The sequence below is a fragment of the Carica papaya genome, chromosome 9 (genome assembly GCF_054855325.1).
Source record: "Carica papaya isolate Zhongbai chromosome 9, ASM5485532v1, whole genome shotgun sequence".
Taxonomy (NCBI): domain Eukaryota; kingdom Viridiplantae; phylum Streptophyta; class Magnoliopsida; order Brassicales; family Caricaceae; genus Carica; species Carica papaya.
The window spans coordinates 8,440,602-8,448,891 of record NC_142317.1 but is presented as its reverse complement, the minus strand read 5'-3'; the positions used below and the strand labels follow the sequence as shown (position 1 = coordinate 8,448,891).

Here is an 8,290-nt window from a genome sequence, read left to right as displayed (position 1 = left end):
AAAGGACGAGAAATGTAGCAAAGTCGAAAAGGGAAATTACAGAAGTCTGATTGGGAGCCTTCTGTATCTCACAGCTACCAGACCAGACGTTTTGTTTGCAGTGAGTTTACTTTCAAGGTACATGGCTTCACCGAGAGAATCACACTTACAAGCTGCCAAACATGTGCTGAGGTACCTGAAAGGAACTTGGAATTTTGGTGTTCAATTCAAAGCAAGAGCTGAAGGTGGAGTAGTCGACTACAGTGACAGTGACTGGGCAGGAAGTGTAGAAGATGCACGTAGCACAACTGGGTACTTGTTCAAATTAGGCTCCGGTGTTTTTTCATGGGCATCTAAGAAACAGGATACTGTGGCTCAGTCCATAGTTGAGGTTGAGTATGTAGCCACAGTTACAGCAACTAACCAAGCAATTTGGTTGAGGAAGGTATTCAACGATCTAAAGCTGGACAAACAAACACCTACAGTGTTGTATGTAGACAACAAGTCTGCAATAGCCATTGCTAAAAATCCTATAATGCACGGGAGAACTAAACACATCAACGTTAAGTATCATGCTATACGTGAGGCTGAGAGGAATCAAGAAATAAAGCTGATACATTGCTCCTCCGATGATCAGCTTGCAGACATTTTAACCAAGGCCCTGTCTAAAGCTAAATTTGTGGATTTGCGGAAAAAGGTGGGGATTGGTGAAAAAAGTCATTAAGGGGGAGTGTTAAAATTAATGATTTTTTCTATTAAAGTTTAAATTCAAAAAATGAAATCCACCGTGAAGTTGAATCACAGTAGGATATGTAAAATTCATGCGATGTGTATGCATGATTTTTTGAGGATTTGATTTGATCGTTTGGTTGATGTAATCAGTTTAAATTTATATTGCTTATATATATATGCTGAAATAAAAAAAAACAAACACTTCTTCTCTCCAGCAAAAGCACGTCTCTGCAGAACAGTAAAACAGAGGCAGCTGCATAAGCTTGCTCTGTTTTGCTGCCCTCTCTCTCTCTAAGTTTGTTCAATCACAGAGCTTCCCTTGAAGCTTATTTTCGCTCTCGATCAACACATCCTATATAAACGCTCTTTGCTTTGCTTTACTTTAAGTTGTGAATAAATATCAGACTCCTTTCTTAACAAATTGTAGAGTAAGAGATTCAATTTTGGTGGAAACCAAAACTAATCTTATTCTCCTTGATTCAAATGTTTTATATACAACTAAATCACCCAAAAATAGGCAACACTACACTCCTAAAAATCTGGTAACCACCCAAAAAGATAAGATACAATATTGACCTAAAGTACCAACTTTCCTAAACCATATTTTCTGCCTAAAAAACAATATTAACATATTATTCACAATACCCCCTTTCAAGTTAGTGCATGGAGATCCCGGATGCCCAACTTGCAAAAAAGAAAATCATATTGTCGCTTATCCAACACTTTTGTGAAAATGTAAGTTAGCTGCGCACTTGATGGAACAAACATGGGATTGATATTTCCGGCGATGATTTCATCACGCACAAAAATGGCAATCGACCTTAATGTGTTTTGTCCGTTCATAAAAAATTGAATTTTGAGATATGTGTAGGACTACCTGATTGTCATAATAGAGAGATATAGGATGAGTATGGGATACCCCAAGACTCAAGAAACTAGCTTTTAAATTGTAAGTTAATCCTGGCATATAAAGAACATTTTCCAACACAAAATTTCTATCAAGAGCAATCGTCCCTTCTTTCGTGGCAATATCATTACTTCCATCTGGTAATCCCACGGAACATTGAACAATCTCCCTCAAGTCACGAAGATCTCTAATTGTCCCAGTCATGTGATTCGAAGTGCCCGTAATGATCCAAGGCACAAACTTACCAGTCATATTCTAGGTTGTCCGGGGTTTTGACCCGCCCAGCATTTGGAGGAGCTTCTGCCACTGCTCGATGTTGAATCCGGGCAGTGGTGCTGGTGCTTCTGTCTCGGTTGCTCCCTGCGTGACAGAACTGGCCTAGGCAGCATTGGCACGATGCGCGGCCTGGCTTCCTTGGCCCCCTCCTCGAGCACTTGGTTGCCCTCTTCCACGACCAGTTCATTTCCTATCACTTCGGGGTCTGTCACCCGACCATTCCGAGTATCCGTTCAAGGCAAAATAATTGTCAGATTCATGCCCCGTCCTTTTGCAATATGAATACACCATACTAGTTTTCTCTCTTCTGTCAGGTCGGGTTCGCACGGCAAAAGCCATAATCTCTCCTTGTTCTTCCTTTCCTCGTGCAATAGTCTTGACGCGCTGTTCTTGAATAAGTATTGACTATACCTTATTCATGCTTGGCAGTGGATCTTGAGCCAATATGTTGGATCTCACCGTTCCGTACCCGGTTTCATCCAATCCCATAAGAAACATATGCACTTTTTTTTTCTCCCATTTCTTCTCCAAAATCGTTCCGAGATTGCAGGTGCAGTTCCCACATTTGCACGTCAGTAATTGTTCGTAATTCCCAAGTTCATCTCAAAGCTTCTTGAGTCGACCATAGTAGTCCATTATGGTCATACCCTTCTGTTTGCATTCTGCAAGATCAGATTTTAGTTGTTGGATCCGTGGTCTGTTGAAGATGGAAAATCGGTCTCTGATTCATTCTAAAGGTCCTGCGCTATTTCCACATGAGAGATAGTGGAGCGTAGCGTAGGCTCGATGGTATTCCGGATCCAGGACACCAATAACGAGTTGATTGTCCACTAGTCTTCGAGGTCTTTTAACTTCTCGCCAGGTCGTGCGATTGTTCCGTCAATAAACCCGAATTTCTTCTGGGCCCTCAAGGTTGTTCTAAACGAATAAGCCCATTCATCATAGTTGTCTCCTTTCAATTGAACCTGAGTAATTGAGAGGCCTGGATTATCAAGATAAGTGATATCGTAGGGTGAGATTTTGGTGGAAACCAAAACTAATCTTATTGTCCTTAATTCACATGTTTTATATACAACTATATCACCCAAAATAGGCAACTACACACTCCTAAAAATCTGGTAACCACCCAAAAAGATAGGATACAATATTAACCCAAAGTACCAATCTTCCTAAACCATATTTTCTGCCTAAAATACAACATTAACATATTATTCACAATATTTCTCTTCTTAATTTGCACTTTTAATTGTCTTTTGCATTATTTCTAGCCAACATGTAGAACTTATCAATACTCATAACATCTTTAAGAAGCTTCAAAATCTCAGTAAGCACAAGAACCGAAATATATCTTCTGCGGCTTCTCGAGATATCGACGTGTGGAAGAAGAGGATGGTCATGGAAGACTCTTGTTTGGTCCCAAGAAATTCAAGTTCAACCCATCATCATATCATTCAGATCAAGCTACGGCCGTAAGCTTCTAACTAACTCCTATAAGAATGTTCCAAAGTTGCCATTTAAAGCTCCTTCTCCCTCATCTCTAAAGATGGAACAGTTCAATGATGGTTCAACCAAAGAGACTAACATTCCCTATAAGTTCCATTGGAAACTCCTCCCCGAATTTCCTCTCAGAATGTGAAAGATACATCGAGAGATAAAGTAAGAACCATGCTTGAAGAAACCTTGTCTAAGATAGCATCTGAGATTGGGGAGAAAGTGTGTGTATCTTTACGCGATTCCATCAAGGTTGCTGCAGAGGTGAGATGTTTAGACAGATGGGTCCTTCCGTTGGGAGTCAAAGGGACTAACCCTTTTATTTTATTTTATTATTATTATTACTTTATTTTAATTTTTGTAATTATTATATAATGTAATAATTTATTATGTAATAATATATGGTTTTATTTTAATTTAATTTATTTAAATAGAATTAATAATAATAATAATAATAATGGCTAAAATTATTTAGGAATTTAATTGAAAATAATTTTAAAAAAACGAGTGAAAATTTGGGTTTTAGGGGTATTTTTGAAAAGAAAATTAAAAACTGGGGGTCAAAACGTAATTTAAAAAAATTACGCCACGTCAGCAGCTCGGTCAGCAGCCCCGGCCAACTAGGACACACCACGTGGCAGAGACGCTGATGCGGGAGGCCACGCGGAAGGGAGCCACGTGGGCGATCCGCATGCGCGCGATCAAACGACTGAGATCCATTCCCGCGCGCATGGATGGTCTAGATCAAAAACGCGCACGAATGGCCCAGATTGCACGCGCACAGACAGTCCAGATTGAATCGTGCACGGACGGCCTAGATTGCATCGCGATGAACGGTCCATATTTATTTCTTATTTAATCACGATCAGATGGCCTAGATTGAATCGCGATGGACGGCTCAGATTAAAAGCGGATGGTTATAAATAATCTTATCCGCACTCAAACTCAAACCCTAGCTGCTAGAGCCCCTCGCCGGAGAAGACAGCTTAGTCGCCGCGGAGCTGACCGCCGCCGAACCGGAGCAATTTTCGACCGCCAAACGAGGTAAAAATTCTCCCCTTGGCTCAGAATTCGATGTTGAACCCACCTATAGCCAAATCGGAGCAAAAACATCGGCCAATTGGCCAGAAAACGTCGCCGAAGCCCAGTGGCACTGTCGCGGGTTTTCTCAAATTTTTGCCTCCGATGAGGCCCTTCCCGATTCCCGTTTGATGTGATTTTTCCACCATAGTGACCACCGTTCCCTCCTCTACAAGTTGATCAGAGTAAAACACCAAATCGGGACTCGAGCCGGAGGAGCCGTCGCACCGGAGAGTCCCGCCGCCGGTAAGTTTCAGTTTTTGGTGTTTTTTCGGCCCACCGAAGGCCCTAGGGGTATTTTCTCACATGAACCAATGCAAGTTTGGCTGAATACGGTCGAAAACGGCCGGAAACAGCCAACCTGAGGCGGATCGCCGCCGTGCCAGAATTCTGAAATTGGCCGAATAGGCCTTGGGTATGATTTTTGAGTTATTTTTTACATGTGTAGGTACCGTAAGCGCATTCCAGTTCTCGAAAAAAAATTCAAGGAATCCAGGGACTGCCCGTAGGCACAGTGAAAATTTGGTTTTCGACGTCGAATTAGGTAAGGACCCCTCACCCTATTTCCTATCACGGGATTAAAATTTAATAAATGATAAAACTGTATTTGTATAAATTAAATAGATATGCATAATTTATTACGATTGCTAATGGAGCCCGAACCGGATATATTTCTCTGTCAGTTCCTGTTTGATTTATTTTACAGTCTAAATGCAGTATGGTATCTGATTTAATTATTATATAGTTTTGAATGCATGAATCATTGCTTACTTCATTCCGGCCTGACTTTGTGAATCTAATGATATACTTGCCTTGTTGGATGTTCGTTGATTGCTTTAGTATTCATATTTATGTGGGAAACAGGAAACTAAGAAAAAAAATAGGAAAGAGGTGTGAATTGATGAATGGATAAGTTGACAGCCTCACTAGATATCATGGGAGATGGTGGATGGATCGGGTCCATAGGAAACCCTACTGGGAACGTTGTCTCATACTGGACGGGGTATGAAGACTTTAAATATTTTTGCGCTCATATCGGAGACGGTCCGTTTCACCTTCATACCGGACGGGGTATGGGGACGGCCCGAAAATTAAATTTGTTAAGGGAATAGTTCACGTGTAGCAAGGACCCCTATGGATCCCCATGTATACTAGTAAACTGATAAAAAGGGGGCAACTGTTGTTTGATGATTGAAATATAAAAGTATGACATGTGCTATGTTACAGATTATGTTTGATGTTATTGTTTCCATAGGTTGTTTTTATAAATCCCACTGAGGTAAGTGGACGGTAAATGATTTTATTATGGTTAAATGAATTTATTCAGAATTTGTGCTCCATTGGTTGTTTTTGATTTTTTACCAACTTTTACTTCTGTGACAATGATATAGTGTGATGTCTTTACTAGACTAGTGCAGCTCATTCCTTACTTAACCATTTCAGATCAGGAGGACTTGGTCCCCGAGCCCGATCCACAAGAAGACGGTGAGTAGATGCCTAGATATTTATTAGTTTCCTTATAGCCTTTCATTTCTAGTATTTCCTTTAGAGGATTTATTTTTTATATTGTTAGTACGTTTAAGTTATTGTGTAAGGGATACTAATTAGAACCTTTTATTTTGCTTCCGCACTCATATTCTTTATATACATTTTCTTTTTAATTTTCGGGGTCGTTATAGTTGGTATCAGAGCCGTGTTCCTTGGACTCGTCCCTTACATAGTGATACTTAGAGAAACACCAAACTAATGAATCATTACTCAACCCTTCCTTGTGAAATGCAAGTGCAGAGAAATGAGAAGAGGAAGATCCCCACTAAACCGAGCAGCCAGGAATGGTTCGTTTCGGGAAGACGTTGATAGAATATTTGAGATGTTGGAGAGACTCATTGCTGCCCAGCAAGGTCGAGAGGAGAGAAGGGAGCTACCCGACCTTCCCCCACTGCCACAGGTTGAGCCACCACTGCAGCGAGAGAATCCCGAGCCACCCCGGTACGAGCCTGCTCCTCCACAGTACCACTCGATACCACCGCCATAGTATAATCCGGTGCCCCCACCATATCAGCAAGTACCACCACATGGCCCCCCAGTCTATCCTCAGCCTGGCCTAGTCCCTCTTCCGCGGGACCCAGCTCATTCCATGATTGACCCAAGTTATGTAGAGAGGTACAAGAGACTGAACCCATCTATTTTTACAGGGGAATCCTCCTTTAAAGATGCCCAGTATTAGTTGACGGAGACGAAGAAGGCCTTCAAGACCCTAGGAGTGACTCCTAAGCAGAGGGTCACCCTTGCTACTTACATGCTGGTGGGAGAAGCAGACCGCTGGTGAGAACTCAAGCAGACCACCCTGCCTGTTCCAGTCACTTGGGAACAGTTCTTAGCAGCCTTCCCTGCAGAGTAGCTCCCAGAGCACATCCGACATCTTAAGGAGATAGAGTTTGTCCAGTTGGTCCAGGGGAACATGACGGTGCCAGAATATGCTCGTAAGTTCCTAGAATTGGGCCGATACTCCCTGAGACGTTGATGGATGAGGGCAAGAAGGCTAGGAGGTTCCAGTGGGGCCTCCGCCCAGAGATCAAGCAGCACCTATTTGTACTGGAGCTCAAGACATACCCAGCCGTTTTGGCCAAGGCACAGTTAGTTGAGAGGAGCCTCCACACCCTCCCTCAGCCAGCAGGGAACCACCGACCCTCAGCTCCACTCCGCAGACCAGCACCTACTGTGCCTGTTCAGCAGAACAAGAGGCCCAGACCGGTGATCTAGGCTCCCCCTCAGGCTCTAGTGGTAGGATGTGGTAAGATCTGTTAGTATTGCGGTAGGGATCACGGGGACCGACCATGTTACCGCCTCAACAACACTTGTCACATATGTGGTAGTGCCCAACACTATGCGAGAGAGTGCCCAAGGAACTAGAATCAAGGAAGACCTCCTATTCAAGGCAGGGCTTACAACCTCACCCAGCAGGATGCCGACGCCGACCTGAACGTAGTACAGGGTATGTACACTATCTATAACCATCTTGTTCATGTTTTGTTTGATACTAGTGCATCGCATTCATTTGTTTCACCTGTTTTTGCATCCAAATTTAATGTATTACCTGATAAACTTGATTCAATGTTATGTGTATCTACTGCTGGGAATGCAACATTACTAGGAGAAGTTGTCTACAAGGCTTGTACCGTGGAGATAGCGAATAAGAAACTGAGTGTAGACCTGATAGAATTAGACACGGGAGATTTTGATGTAATTTTAGGGATGAATTGGCTAGCGCCATGTCACGCCATCATAGATTGCTTTAGCAAGAAGGTTGTATTCACTCATCCTAATGGGGAGCCATTTACAAATGAATAAAATCATTTAGTACTTATTTCTTGATGACAAATTTCCTTAATTTTCGAGTGCCTTAACCTTACTATTTTCTCTAACTAGGCAAACCCAAGAAAGAGAATTGTATTCAAGAGATTCTGATAGTCTGAGACTTTCCAGATGTGTTTCTGGATGAACTACCCGGGCTACCAGTAGACAAGGAAGTCGAGTTCACCATAGATCTACAGCCTGGCACCCAACCTATTTCGGTTGCTCCTTATCGCATGAGCCGTGCTGAGATGGAAGAGCTGAGGAAACAGATCACTGAATTGCAAGACAGTGGTTTTATCAGACACAATGTGTCCCATTGGGGTGTCGGAGTTACTTTTGCCAGGAAGGGTGATGGAACGTTGAGGCTATGTATTGATTACAGAGGATTGAACAGGGTCACCATCAAGAACAAGTATCCCCTTCCCAGAATTGATGACCTCTTGGATCAGTTGCAGAGTGCGAAGGTCT

At 42.4% G+C, this 8,290-nt stretch overlaps 1 pseudogene; it reads right to left on the bottom strand.

The window, feature by feature from the left end:
* Window positions 1–1,186: 1,186 nt before the first annotated feature.
* LOC148239783 (uncharacterized) lies at window positions 1,187–3,539 on the bottom strand (annotated as a pseudogene).
* Between the last annotated feature and the right edge of the window lie 4,751 nt (window positions 3,540–8,290).